Source organism: Ooceraea biroi, chromosome 5 (assembly GCF_003672135.1).
Source record: "Ooceraea biroi isolate clonal line C1 chromosome 5, Obir_v5.4, whole genome shotgun sequence".
In the NCBI taxonomy this organism is placed as follows: Eukaryota; Metazoa; Arthropoda; class Insecta; order Hymenoptera; family Formicidae; genus Ooceraea; species Ooceraea biroi.
The window spans coordinates 10,408,184-10,422,846 of NC_039510.1; the positions used below are offsets into that span (position 1 = coordinate 10,408,184).

At 38.0% G+C, this 14,663-nt stretch overlaps 1 long non-coding RNA gene across 1 annotated transcript in view; it reads right to left on the reverse strand.

Moving 5' to 3' along the window:
* LOC109611074 overlaps window positions 1–14,663 on the reverse strand; it is a 75,704-nt gene that overhangs the window by 5,830 nt on the left and 55,211 nt on the right. Inside the window, exon 3 of the long non-coding RNA XR_002193404.2 lies at window positions 12,238–12,317. This is a non-coding gene — a long non-coding RNA (uncharacterized LOC109611074). The remainder of the gene's footprint in view (window positions 1–12,237; window positions 12,318–14,663) is intronic.

Consider the following 14,663-nt stretch of genomic DNA (forward strand, 5'->3'; position numbering starts at 1 on the left):
AGGAGTTGCAATTGATTCTTCGGAAACTCAGCACATGGAATACTTTATTAGCTGATCTAACGACAATGGATACGTTCGCGTTGCAGCGTAGCGAACTTTAACTCCTGATTCCACTATCCAACCCAGCTCTTTGGATCAATCCGGTCGGATGAATCATGGAGATATTAATTTCAGTTAGCAATGACAACAGATATAACTTCGGAACGTTTCTTATTTTTATTCATGTATTTATAGGTATTGGTTTATTTTTTCTTTATTTATTTTTTCCATTCTTTAAGAAAGTGACGTGGATTCGAGTTAATTCAGTAAAAGTAAAATAATATACCATTTAAGAAAATTGGAAAAGCTTGTATGGTAAATGTTTTAATTCTATCTATTTAAATTCTTTTCTTCAATATTTACATGTTAAATAATCCAAACGCCTTTTATGTAGTTTGTGGAAATTTATTCTGAAAATTTATGAACAGTAATTTATTGAAATTCATTGTAACATTGTAGGAAGCATTGTATCTTTTTATTAATTGTTATATTTGTTACACGCAACTAACAATCACAGCAAAAGTTATATTTTAAAATTTAAATTAAATTTTAAAGTAGTCGCGATTTAACGGTTTACGATTTTTATTATTACAACTTCAGTAAATGGAAAATGATAAGCTTGCATGGAAATGATTCGCTTTTCAACGCGTATGGGATGCTTTTATTTCCATAGAAATAAAAAAAAGAGAGATGTTCGAATTGTATTTCAAATATTCATAGTATGTTATTGTAACATGTATGTAGTAACTTACAAGAGCAAAAGTGCAGACGCGATGTAGATTGTAACATTCTACATGTATGAGTTTATCGTAGGAAGCAAACTACTAATTTGTAAGTAAAGTTTGCACTTGTAGACACACTCGCAAATATGCAGCGCACACACAATAGTGTTTTGTCAAATTACATTTTCACTTAGCGCAATAGATACAACTACGCTTTGGAATCACTTATCATACTTTTTGAGTGCAAAATCTTTAATCAGTTTACAGTCGATTAGTTTTTATGAAAATTTATAAAAATTGAAAACTCTCTTTTCTTAATCTTTTAATTATCAATGTTAAATAGTTTTGCAACTAAGCTCTATATTAAATAACATGAAATTATAAATAATTTGTATAATATAGTATACGAAACTTGCATAAAAAGAGAGAAAGAAAGAGAGATTTTAATTTTAAGAATGTGTTGATTTCCGGTATCTCGATGCCACGATGACGACTGGGTTTGCATAGGAACTCATTACGCTACAGGGGTGAGGAGATAAAATTTACAACAACTTGCTTAAGCTCGTTTCGTACTGGAAGAAGTTTATCTCGTTTGCGCTGGGCGTTGTACATCGCCCTATTTTTCTACGCCAGATTTTATGAAACCACTGCGTCGCGAACGAAACTTGGCGGACCTGAAGAACGTTCAAAAAGTTTCGAGCTTTATTAAACTTGTGAGTAACACTCATGTTGTTACTGAAGCTTTCAGTGATTAATTAAAGCGTTATTGTATCGGTATTTAGTTATTAGTCGATCTGCTTTTTTTAGATTTAGTTTTTATTAGAATCTAACATAATTTAAAAGCATTTATTGTATCAGCCTTTCTTTTTTTAAGTTACTAGTATAATAGCTGTAATGAGTAATGTCGTCCGAAAGAAACGTTGCGGTTTTATCCAAGCAGATTTGCCATAAAATATATCACATTGCTAGTCGCGCTCTTATCATCGCTACCGGCACCATAAACGGAAGCTCTTATAAAATCGCAGCTGAATCTCATCAGAGTGCTTTTTTCCTGCACTTACGGGAAAACGTCTGATGCATTGATGTAAAAGAGAAGATGCCAAAATACTAAGAGAATAGTCGTGTCGTCCATGCGAAGTTCGTTTCGTGAGACTATATCGAAGCCATTACATTGTCATTAAGTTGATTTTCGACGGTGAGTGGTACCCGTAACCGCACGAGAAAGATTTCAACAGTTTGAAAGTTTTGAATAGAGAAACTTTCTCTATCTTCAAAATTTAAAAAGTTATTTAAATAGAGGATAATCGCAAATATATTAAGTAATAGCACTAGTGATTAAGTGGAATTATATCCACTAATAATACAAACATTCGTTTAAAAAGATTATATATATTCTTTTTAAGTAAATATAATAATGGTAGTAGTTAAAGTAGTAGTAGTGAGATAACGAGAATGTATAATACACTTTTCTAAAGTAGTTCAATATTTGATCAATTAGCAAATGTGAAGTCTTGATTTAATTATCTCTAGGTTTATTGAGTACATAGCTAGAATGCCAAAATTCAGAAAGTTGAAAGTTTTACAAAGAATGTGAATTGTATATTGCGAAAGCTTTTATACGAAAACGCCCCTGCGTTCTTTAAATAAGTATACAAGTCAAGCGAGTGAAATGGAAGTAAGAAGTATTTTCTTCCTTATGGAAGTGGGAGAAACCATCTCTTTTCCCTCTTCTCTCTCGACCCCAGCAAAGAAAAAAAGTATATCACGGAATGGAGAGCGAGTTTGCTATTAAATTTAAGCCAAAGCAGAGAACATATAATACTACTATATCATTTAGCACAAATCAAGCAACTATGTCCGAACATAACGTGCTTGGTAAGAAAACTTTTAATGAACTTTCGGTCTGATCTGCTTGAATTATGATTTCATTATTCAAGGAAATTGTCTTTGACAAAAGGTGAAATATTGATCACGAAATGTAATCGCTCATGGGAAAATACGATGGATTTACGTACAAAATGTCATCGGGGACCTTTCTCGCTTCAAATAATAGTAGCATAAATCTCCTTATAAATCGAAGCACACAATGATGCTAAATTGTTAATTTTTTTAAACAATTCGCAGCAAATTATTTCATATGTTCCATTGAAGTAAATGTATAATATTTCCATACAATCCCATATTTCGCGCGAACGAAATGATAGCCGGTTTCATGTAACATAACCATTCGACATTTTGTCGACTGCAATTAGGATATTTCTGACGGGAATCAATACGCGTAATAACTAATGAGCTTAATGGAAGTGTTATAAATACAGCCATTAATTGAATAATAAAACTTGCAATCCGATCTGTGAATTTCATTGCAAAGAGCGAATGACAAACGTTATTGTTTTCTGTGATACGAATACTGATACTTGTTAGTTGCATGTGTGCCTCATTATTGCCATTATAAAGATAATAAAAGCCATTCTTCATTGTGCAGCTAGTCATTTGTGTACGCATATTTCATTGCAAAGCCAAGTAATTATCAATAAAAATTATTATTTGCCTTTGCGTTATATACTATAAACAAATAAAGGGAAATCATTCCTTTTTTTAATCCTGTATTTTTATACAGGATTATTTAATAATATCTTAAATTACGATGCTAAAATTGAAAAATTTGGATTTATAATCGAATAAAGTTGTAAACATATTTTCGGAAGATTAATTTAACTAACATATATTTGCATTCTTCGTAAGCAAATTTAGAAATCGCAATATTTATTTATTTCGACAATTCAAAGTTTCTTGCGACAATTGCGAAGAAAAAGTCGGAAAAAGCGCACGTGCGCGCATGCGGCTTTGGCTGCGCGAAGGCCCAATTGGCTGCAGTTTGACACAGGGGATGAGGAACGAGGAGAATAGGGTAGGAGGAAGAATGTGGAGGTGTAATATGTGGGGCGGTCGATAGGATAGCACTATATGTGTCGTTGATGCCAGAGGGTTCGTGTATGCGTACGCCCCGGTATGCTTAAGCACACGCGACCGTAGCGTACGGAGTGCACTTTGAAGGAAAAAAAAGGCAAAATGCAAATGCATCCACGTTAACGCGCGAGTAGTGCTTCATTTGCGCGTTCGATGCAAAAACCGAAATCTCGTAAGTTCGCCGAAAACGAATTTTCGCGGACAATATTAAGCGCGAACTCTGCGCTTCGCGTGATTTTTTTCACCGCACGATTTTGTTCCCGGATAGTTGTTGCACGCGGAAAAAATTGTGGTTTGCGAGAAAGTTGGAACTTTTGGAATTTGAAATTTCGTATATTTCACATATTTGTCCTCATTTTCTCGTCTGTCACAGTCAGTGTGGAAAACAAAGATTTCGAACACATGTCTCGAAAGTTTTGCATATAGATAAATATATAAAACAAAATGTCGAATATAATGCTCTTTCTTTCTTATTCTACTCGTTTATGTAGAGAAATAATAAAAAATAAAAGATAACGTAAATACATAAATAAAATAAAATAAAAAATTTAATAATTAAGAATTATTAACCATTTCTTTTTCCCGTGAATGTTTTAAAAAGATTAGATAGTGCATTACACATTTGTAATAATAGAGATATTTTATTGTATCAATACCTGTTATATCAAATTCAATTATTAATAACTTAACGACATCTGCACATGTACATTTATAAAACAATTGTATTATAAAATGTTTAGACGATACTTAGTAATTCATAACAGAAAAAAGAGCAAACAGACTGTGAAAATAATTATTGGGTAGCATTTTGTCCCGGGCGGAAGTCAATGTTTATGTGCAAGCACATAAAATATTTTACGAGAGCGTTTGATGTACATTCGTATGTAGTAATGTGCACACATATGTCAGTATGGTGTATCATAAACGTGTGTATCTATACATGTATGTACAAATACACGGATGCGAACAAAACGAGCGTGACAAATAAATGCAATATGTGCAATGCGACAATATGTGCATGTACTTTGCTTTTTGGTAATGAACGTTATTACGTGGGACTCCCCCGCGTCGTCATTATCATCGGTCAAACTCCATTAAGCCCTCTACTCGTTCGCCCGATATCGAGTATGTACATTTAGAGAAATATACATGTAACGGAGCTGCAACGGAGAATGACGTTGCGTATTTCACTTTATTTCGTTCTGGTTATTAAGTAAAATTTTCACAGTTCTGTCGCATATGATAAAATATTTACAATGGCAGGGTGATAGTTTAGCGAAAATATTTTATTTTGAAAACACCATACTATAAGCGAAATGATATATATTTTTCTCATACAAGATTTCATCATAAAACTAAAAATTAAATTAATGTTTTTGCACAAATATTACGTTTCAACGTAATACACGTATGTCTATTTAAAATGCATATTCGGAAGATGAGACCGCGTTGCATATTTTAAGCTTATTTTGTCGATTTTTTTTCATATTCGTGGCTATCATTATCTCAATCTATCTAATAAATTGAATTTGATCGGCTAAACTGAATTTTGAACGCGGAAGTCATCTTCAAGTTTAATCTGTCAAGAATCGTTAACACTGATATACGCGGAGGTTGTGATAATTTACATTTTCTGCACGTCGCTGATGATCGCGTTTAACGAACACGTCAAAACGTTTTGCTCGCACTCGATCTCGCTATTAGTACAGTATCTTCCGAGATGTAGACTTTGTGCAGAATAAGAAGAGGTACGCTACGCGAGATAAAAGGTCAAGGTTTGACCAAAGAAATTTCCCAAGAAACCTTAACCAGTCGAAGATAAGTCTATGGGACGATACGGAACTTTCACAGTAAACCGATTTTTCATTATTTTCAGAACGAGTCTGTTCAGACTGGTCATTATTAACGAAGACAAACGATACAGTCGACTCGGTATAAAATGTATTTCGACGCTTTTCTTTTATTGCGCTGGAATACACCGGAACCTTCAGCTGCGCGCGAGAGATGATGTCGAAAACTTTCTTTTACTGTGCTTTTCCTTTTATTTGTCTCTGCTCTCTGTGCGTTTTCTTACACAACAGTATTTCAAATCTACAATCTAAATCTCGAAGGTAAATTTTTCGACAAACTTAAATATTTTTCCAGAGATCCAACTCAAAGAAGTTATTATTTGTATGTGTTACACAGTTTTTTAATTAGGAAGAAATTTTAAAAATGATTAAACAGTCCATCACAATTTTTACTAAAACTCAATTTTAGGATGATATAATATAATAAATATCAATATCGATTGATATTTTACGTATTGGAAACCCGATGCTTTCAAGACTCTACTAATGCTCATTGAAATGCGCTTGGTGTTAGCCAGCTGCACTTCGACGCCTTAATTAAGCACGGATCGAGCTTTTCGTTTTGCTTCGGCAATGCTACGTGAAAATTAATTAAATGGCAGTACTGAACTGCTGTCTGAGTGCTTCAATAGAGTTGCTTATTATCTATATGCTTCTATTCCACTATATGTACGACTGATTTATTAATTTTGCGATAAAATGCGCAAGATAAATAGCATATATTTCTATTAGTACTCATACAATGTGCAACAGCTCCGTTCGTATTTAATCAATTACAAGCCTAATGAGATTTCACGACTTTTACATCAGTCAGACAGCTCATTTTTCTTTATTTGTAAGATAATGTATTATGTAAGAAACCGAGGCATTTCATGAATAAATTAAGGTTATATTTCATTGCAAAATTGCTCCCACTTTCCCGCCGTCCAGATAAATTACTTGCAAAAGACTTTAGCGTTTAGCGCACCTAACCGACTATTTGCTAAACTACTTTCTTTCTCTTCTTGGAAAAATTCGAGCATCAGGCCTATGAGAAACCACGGCTTTATGGCCAGATATCTAAACACTTACAATAACCGATAAGACAAACTTGGTCTAGTTGCTGTTACAACTGTCAATAATCTATTATGCAAAGATCAATTATTCGTTTACGTAGCAGCCAAATTGGCCGAAAATAAGAATTCTTATACGACTAGTTTCCAGTCGTTGCTTGATTGCTACAGTAACGTTGTAAATTATTAACTTCACATGCCTATTACGTGCCAGCTTACACGTGTAGCCGAATAAATTCACTTTCGCTTCGGAGGCAGCGGTAAACGCTTGTAACAATAAACGCTTGTAACAGGAGATATTTTAATATAGTTATAACTTCATACGCGCTGTAAAACACACGGCAAACTTTCGTGGCAAGCCAACGTGTGTGTAATGCGGTATAATTAACGACGTATCGGTGAGGAACGGAGGTGAGAGCGAGAGAAGGCAAGCTAATATCTCTCCAGCCATAACCGGGCGTCGAAAATATTCCTGGTGCAAACCTGGCGGAAAATTGGTTATGGAAGGAAAAGTTTAATTTCCTCCGTGGCGAAAGCCGTTTGTTGGCAGAATAAGTGAATAACTCTCGGCCGCGCATTAAACATGCGGTAAATATAGTGGGCTTCCCCTTCTTGTGCGGAAATTACAAGTCGGATATCCCGCCGGTGTTGAAAAATGTAAAAATCGAAACATACGGGCCTTCGCAATCGCGCCAACAAATTAGATGGCGCGCGAGCAAATTTTCGCGATGTAACTTTGATATAGAAGATATCTACACAGACTGCTATAGTATTGTAAAGCTCACATTTTTTTCCACGTAACGATCGGGCTATTCAATAAAACTGTGAATTTTAATTGCAACAATCTATCTTGTAGCGCCTATTGTGCCGTCTATTGTCTACAATATCCCATTCTGCAAACAGGTACAAGATATAGCGGATAAAGAAGCTACATTGTGTAACGAAAGTTGATTTATTAACTTGTTACCATATTAATTGATGTTATACAAATTTTTGATTAATTTCTCAACTTTAAAATTTTTGAATGTCGTAAATGTTGTATACATGTATATAACTTGAATGCAATATATTTAATAAAGAAGCTATTCGACGTCTTCTTTTACATTCTAATACTTTTCAATACCCACTATTTAACATGACGTTAACGGTACACTACAGTCATGATATTAATTATAATCATAAGCTCGTCATTAACTAAATGTCCCACGGCTCACAAAGCGATTTCTGAGTGCTACACGTTGAAGTAAAATGCTAATCGCCAGATGTACTCGCGGACGGGTTATAAAGGATGATTTACACTGTAGCGCTTAAAAATGATGGCTCCCTGTTCTGTAACGTCCACGTTAAACGCTGGTAGATAAACGATCGCAATCCTTTATTCTCGTTTCGTACGACCACGCCCAGGTCAGGAAGTCTTCAGATCGATGTCATGTGTGTGCACCCACGCCGAGTGTCGGCCAGGCGTGCCTGGCTTCTGCTCGTAATGCCTCTTAAAGCGTCATTGCATAATTTCGGCATAACTGCCACTTCGTCGTATAACAAATGAGGGCAACTCAGGATTCCCAGAGAAAAAAAGCCCAACCCTCTAACTTCCAACGCTTCGTCTTCGATTCTCTCGAGATAGCGCAAACTGCGAGGCGATTTTTCTCGCGTTTCCTCGCAGCGCGCGTAATCAAAGCCCGAATAAACGCGCACGGCCGCAACGAGGTACTCCGGCTTCCACGCGTAAACGCGTTTACGTGTTCGTACGCGGCGGTCGTAAAAAAAGCTCTTTTTCCCTCCGGTTCTTTAAATTCTTCTACCTCGCGAGTAACAACAGGTAAAATCCAAATATGTTTTCCTTTTTTTAAATTAATATTCCGGGAACGACCGGAATCTACGCTGACGCACGGCCCTTTAATACGGATAATGCTCAGATGTCCGTTAACAGTTTAATTCCCCAGGGAAGCAACCGCGTGAATGCGTCACGTGTTGCTAGTCCCGACGCAATGACGTTTCGACCGTCTATCAAATGGGTTTTGTGCGTGTCAATTGGACCACGGTGTACGATACTACTCTCCCTCCGTTTCCTTCCTCGCGTGTTCACATTTAGGAAGCCCGATGCGCGCATCCCCATTGTCCGCCATTTCAGCTCTTGCCTTCGTGGCTGAGTAAGCCTCGCAATAAACGACACCGCATGTAAAAACGAAGGAAGAGTAACTGGCATTCTAAATAATGTTTGGTGCCACGCGACGGCGCCCGTCTGCTCCGACGCACTTTTCTCCATCGCAACGGCTGGCTCCGCCACGTCGGATCGCAAGTACAAACCTGGGCATTTGTATCAATTAAATCGGCTGATTAAATCGGCATTTCTAAGAGCTAGATCACGTGAGTTAATACTAAATGCCTGCGCGAAAGAAAAGCGAAGCCCGCTGTACGTATACATGTACGTATGCACGTGCACCACGCGGAAATTGAGACCGGAGAGCTTTCATTAGCAAATATCATCCGAATCATCTCCACACGTGGAACATTTAATGTCGCTGCAATTAAGATTGCCTTTACTGGATTTAACAGCATTTAAAGAGCCGGGATTGGAAGCCGTGGGCGCGTTCCCTACACGTTCAAGCGGCACATGCGAGGTGACCTAGATTTACCGTGTGTTCCTTCGGCCATAAATTTTTTGATGAATTTCAAATCGATTTCCGTCTCCGGTAGGAATTTAATGGACGATTATAATTTGTGCGATCTTGACAGTTAAACGCGAAATTGAATACCTGCTGACGCATAGTCCGTTTCTATTCAAACGTGACATTTTGTTGGTGCTTGCAAAAATCATTCCATCGTTAACTCCATTGGTCTCTGTTCAATATCAAATGTTTAGTAAGTGTAAATCGTTACATAAAAGTATTTGTCTCGTTTGAACAAAACATTATTTTTATGATCGTCCTGTACGTTGTATTCTTTTCAGGTTTCTTCGTCGTATAGTTGAAAAAATAATTTGAACTGATCACGAATGTATCATGCGTTTTGAGTACGTGCGTGAGGCGCGTAATAAATTTTCTCGTTCGTTTTCATCCCAGTAACTGAATCATTTTATTACGCGTTACAGTTTCGTTCTCGATTGAGAAATGTGTGGCATTAGTCAAGCTGAAGTATTACGCGCGCTTTCCTCAACTGACACAAATTGATTGATAATACCAATTGCGATTGACTAGAACAAGCGAATGCAAACCTGCGCTTAATTTACATGCAGACAATAAAGTGTAATTGATGTTTCAATGCATCAAACAAGACTTTTTCATGAGAACAAGATTCGTGCAATATTTGGAAAGTAGTAATAAGCGTAAGTACGAAACGTACTTACAATGTAGATAATGATCAACGGCTGCTTGTTTGTTCTTACACAAACATTCTGTAATCGTATTGCGACAAACGCAATTAAACTTTTCAACCATCTTAATGTGCGCGCTCCAACTTCGAATTAGTGTTCCTAGTTTAGGATAATCCTTGAATTTGTTCAGTATGTGATAATTAGAAATAAAGCTAGAACGCGGCGAGACAGCTGCGAGCAAAATTAACGTTTTATTAGTTAAAACGCCATTATGTAAACGAAAGTCGTATCATATTTAAACATTATTGGCTCTTTAACTATTTGCCTCATAACGAGTGACACTCGTTGCTACAGATTGCAGCGTGCAATAATTAGAAGTAAACGCGAAAAGACGACTGTGAGTAAAATTAACTTCTTGTTAGTTAAACAGTCCTTATTGAAATAATAAACAAAATTTATTTCATATTCAGATATTATTGGCTCTTTAATTTATTATCTTATAATAACGAGTGATACTTATACTTTTTTCGATTGCAGATCAAAACTATAAAACACAAATGTGACTCGTAGTTATTATAAGTGCTATGCTTTACTTGATGCTAAGAAGATAAAAAGATTCTCTTTTGTGTGAATATGCATTTAATCTAATCAATTAACATAGGCAAACAAAAAGGTAGACGTTTATTCAGCGACCGCTTATTGTTAGCCGAATATATGTATAACTTTTAGCTCGCGCAACGACGGGAAAAACCATAAGGCAAGGAATTAAGAGAATATATTTTGTAAAGTGATTCCTTGATAAAAACATAATTAATATAATGCTCTTACAAGTTATTATTATTCTGCGGATTGTAATGTGTATTCTTAACCTGGATTATGCTAATCTATGCTACATTATCCTAAAGAATATAAATTATAACTCGGCAAAGTTTAATTAGCTCTGTATTTTTTGCAAGTAATTAAATCTTAATAAGCACTTGTATTTATATATTGTTAACATTCTGGCTTAATAATTTCTGCAATTGTCATTAAATATCCCCGAGATTTCTCATTATAATCCTCAAAATATCTCATTACGAGCATTTCTTTTATTTATCATCTCAATGTACGAATGCAGCAGAAACACTTTTCACGCAGCAATATTTACTCCGCGCTATTTTTTTCTGGCAGGTACTAGTAGCGAATGTTAGTGAGGCTAGCACGTAAGCTTGTAATTTACATCTCGCGCGTCGTTGCTCGTGGCAAAATGTAAATTTTATCCGGTGCCTCTCTTCTTTGCCGTCCCGTTTGAAAAATTCATAGCACGACAAAAAGCAGTCCCGTTCATCACGATGGAAAGGAGAAAAGGAGCAACAATAATCGAATTTAGTTCGCTGCAGTATTACTGACATTATCCCGCCTCTCGTATTTATCTCTCTCAAAAGATCTATTGTAGTTCCGTCGACTCGTTGCGCCGCTTCGTTGTCTTGCCGCGGCGTAATACAAACGACTAATTAAAGTCGTTAAACTTTGCTTCTTTGCCGGAGAGATTTGTAAAAATTAGCGAGCGGGTTGTCGGGTGCCGAAAGTGCCGCTTAAAACTTTTTCCCGGTTTTTAGAGGCTGTTACGCGACCAGGGAAATGCCAGTAAAGGAATAAAAAGCCCGGTATGTCGGGGAATGATGTTCTGCCTACTTCCGAAGGGCGGCAGTGACTACAAAGCCACCTTTTACGAGTTCCGAGGGAAAATTCGAGAATACGGTATACCAGAGCACAACGATATTGGTTCGCAAGTAACAATAAACGTGTCGTCAGGAGATATTATCATCTTCGAGGATTGTCGTGCGATTTTCTCGCGGCACGTGACGAAATGATAATGAAAATGTTACGAGGGGATACGTGTGCGTGAGAATATCGAGCAAACATGTAGATTAGATTAGCAAGAAGCGCAGGAAGCATATCGACAGCCACGATACGTGATTTACCGCCCGCCATCGTCGAGTACCAGAATCACATTTTCGTTTGCTTTATCAAACGAGTTGATGGCGTGTATCGCCAATGGATATCAGACCGTGAAAAAGCAAATTCAACACGATAAAAATACGCTGATATTTCTCCTTTTTAATATCGAGAAATGATCGTTGATTAATCAAATAATCAGCAATTAGAAGATCCCGTCTCGTTAGATTCTACTTGCTCCAAAATTTTCCGCGACTCTACGGGAATTATTGATTTGATCGTTGACATTTTGATATGCTATACTTTAAGACTCTCCGACGGAAATAAAAGTAATCTGTAATACTAGCACTTACGTCCTAAATTTTAGAATTGAGTCCATCGAGGGTGATCGTGCCGCTTAATACTGATGAATTTCATCCAGGCGGACATTACCCTGCAACAAAGAAATAAGATCGGTTAATCTCCTTGATCACGCGGCTCAACTTAATTGTTAATTAGGCAAAGCGTATCGAAAGGACGATGAACTCCCAGAAAAACACTTCTTGCGATGAATATGTCTACGTATTCGTTATCGCGCTAAAACGACACCGCTCAAATTTGCCTGAAGGATGACCGTAGCGTGTGAAGGGTAGTATAAGTGAAAAATAAGTGGATGCACGATGGGGAACGTCCTTTCCATGAGAGGTCCTTGACGGGTTCGGTGAGTCTCAATTGGCGACCGTATTTTACAAGCATCGGTAGCTGACACTCCTATCGAATGACGTTTTTTTTTCCCGTGCTATACATGAGACCGCTCGAAAGCGTTCGTGCACACGCGACTAGAGATACGGATGGTAAATGTGACTAAAGCGATTTCTATTCATGTGCCCGTCGCTTTGTAAGACGTGAAAAACGACGGCACGCTATTCGACAATCCGGCGGGGACAGGGGCGTCGATTGATCGCTCGATTTTTGAATTTCGTGACGGATTAAGTTACGCGTGGCTCCTCGCCTCCGTTCAACGCGATTTACTGCTGCTGGCTATCAAGCACCAAGCCTGTAGCTGCGCCTGAAATGTTTTACTGCTCTCGCCCTCTTCCTCATCCCTCTCTTTCTTATTGCTGCGACAAAATTTCGGAGGAATTTATCGTCTAATATAGATATAATTCCGCGACGACGCGAGGAAAACGTATACGAGCTTTCGCGTCACGACAACGAGCTTATTCTAACGAAGTCTTCCTTGCTCAACGTGCATTTGGCATGCCTCCTAGTGCATTTTCGCCGCGCGAGCAAAAAGAACAGGCGGTTGCCGGAACAAGAAAATCGGCCAGGGGTGAAATTATTCTCAACACCTGTTCTCGCGGGATGTAACGCGACATATATTTTTATCCGAGCCGCTCTCAGATAAATCAAGTGCTCGCGAAGAAGCACGAATTTCCCATATTTCCTCTCAACGTGGGTTCATTGCTCTACACACGGTACGTGTTTCTGAAGCGTAGATATTGTTTGTGAAGTATTCCCGATTTGTAGAGGGAAAGATCTTGATTGTGAAAGTAGCTAATGTTTAATAAAAAAAAATTTGCGTTCCTCGCGCGGAAACTTCGTAAGCTCTCCCCGAGCCAATATGCAAATGCAGATCGCGTGAGAGGAAACGTTTCAGTAATTCGACGGAACTCGTATTATTACGGAGACCGTACGTGAACGCATTGTAAAACCGGCACGCTATACTCCGGATACTCCCTCGCCGAAAACGATCGTTCATTATAGTATCGCACCGTCGTCAGTTGCATAAGAATCACACGAAACAGACCAAAGACGGCTTTCAGCACGAGATGCCGAATTCACGGATAAACTTTTCTAGCAAATCGCTTACGTGACGTAGAGGTTCAAACACCGTGTCGCTTTTTCCCGACCATAAGACTCCCTGTGGATGTACGAGGCAGAGAGAAAGGGGTACAGGGAATAAAGGGAGGATTGGGACCGGGAGGCGCGGAGAGTTGCCCGATAGAAGGGCAGTTGGGTCGCAAGCAAAAGTTACAGCTGGATAAGAAGCAGTTCGAGAATCGAGTTCGTGCTCGATTTGGCTCCGAAACTTGTATGCCGCGCAGCTTTATATCGCTATAAATATTACGCGGAAACTAGGACACTTTGAAAGAAAAAAGAAACGAGAGAAAAAAAGGGGAAAACCTGAACCCCACCCGACATACTCCTGCCCGTCCTACGCTTTTCGTTCGGGAAACTGGACAATTTTGTGCTTAGGCACGAAATTTATTGCACCACGCTCGTGGGTTTTTCCCATTGTTTTATTGCGGAATCGCGCCTCTTCAGGCACGCTGACGGTATCTTTTATCGCGCGCGGGGCAACACGTCTTCGAAATGTGAATTTATCACCGAAAACCGCCGTTCCTTGATCGATCGAACGACCCAAATTTTTGCGCCAAATGTATCCACGTTATATTTAGTAAATCAATCGTAGCTAGGGACGTCGTTCATTCGTTAAACACGTGCTAATGCCAAGTGGAACGTCGATATTTTTAAACGTACCGATAATATTAGATTACATATTCCCAGTACACACACCGTTTATTGAAATTCAATTATACGTCAGCTACTCGTTGTATCCTCGACCTGCGACGCGATGCATTACAATAATAAAGAAATATACGCGGTTACTTGACGACGGCAGGATTGAAGTAACTATGTTGCCGATAAAACGGCGCCTCGGTGTAAAGCCGTTTTCAATTTTCTGCATCTGCAAATAGATTGATTTTCGGATAAATGAACTCCGTTCAAGAGGCAA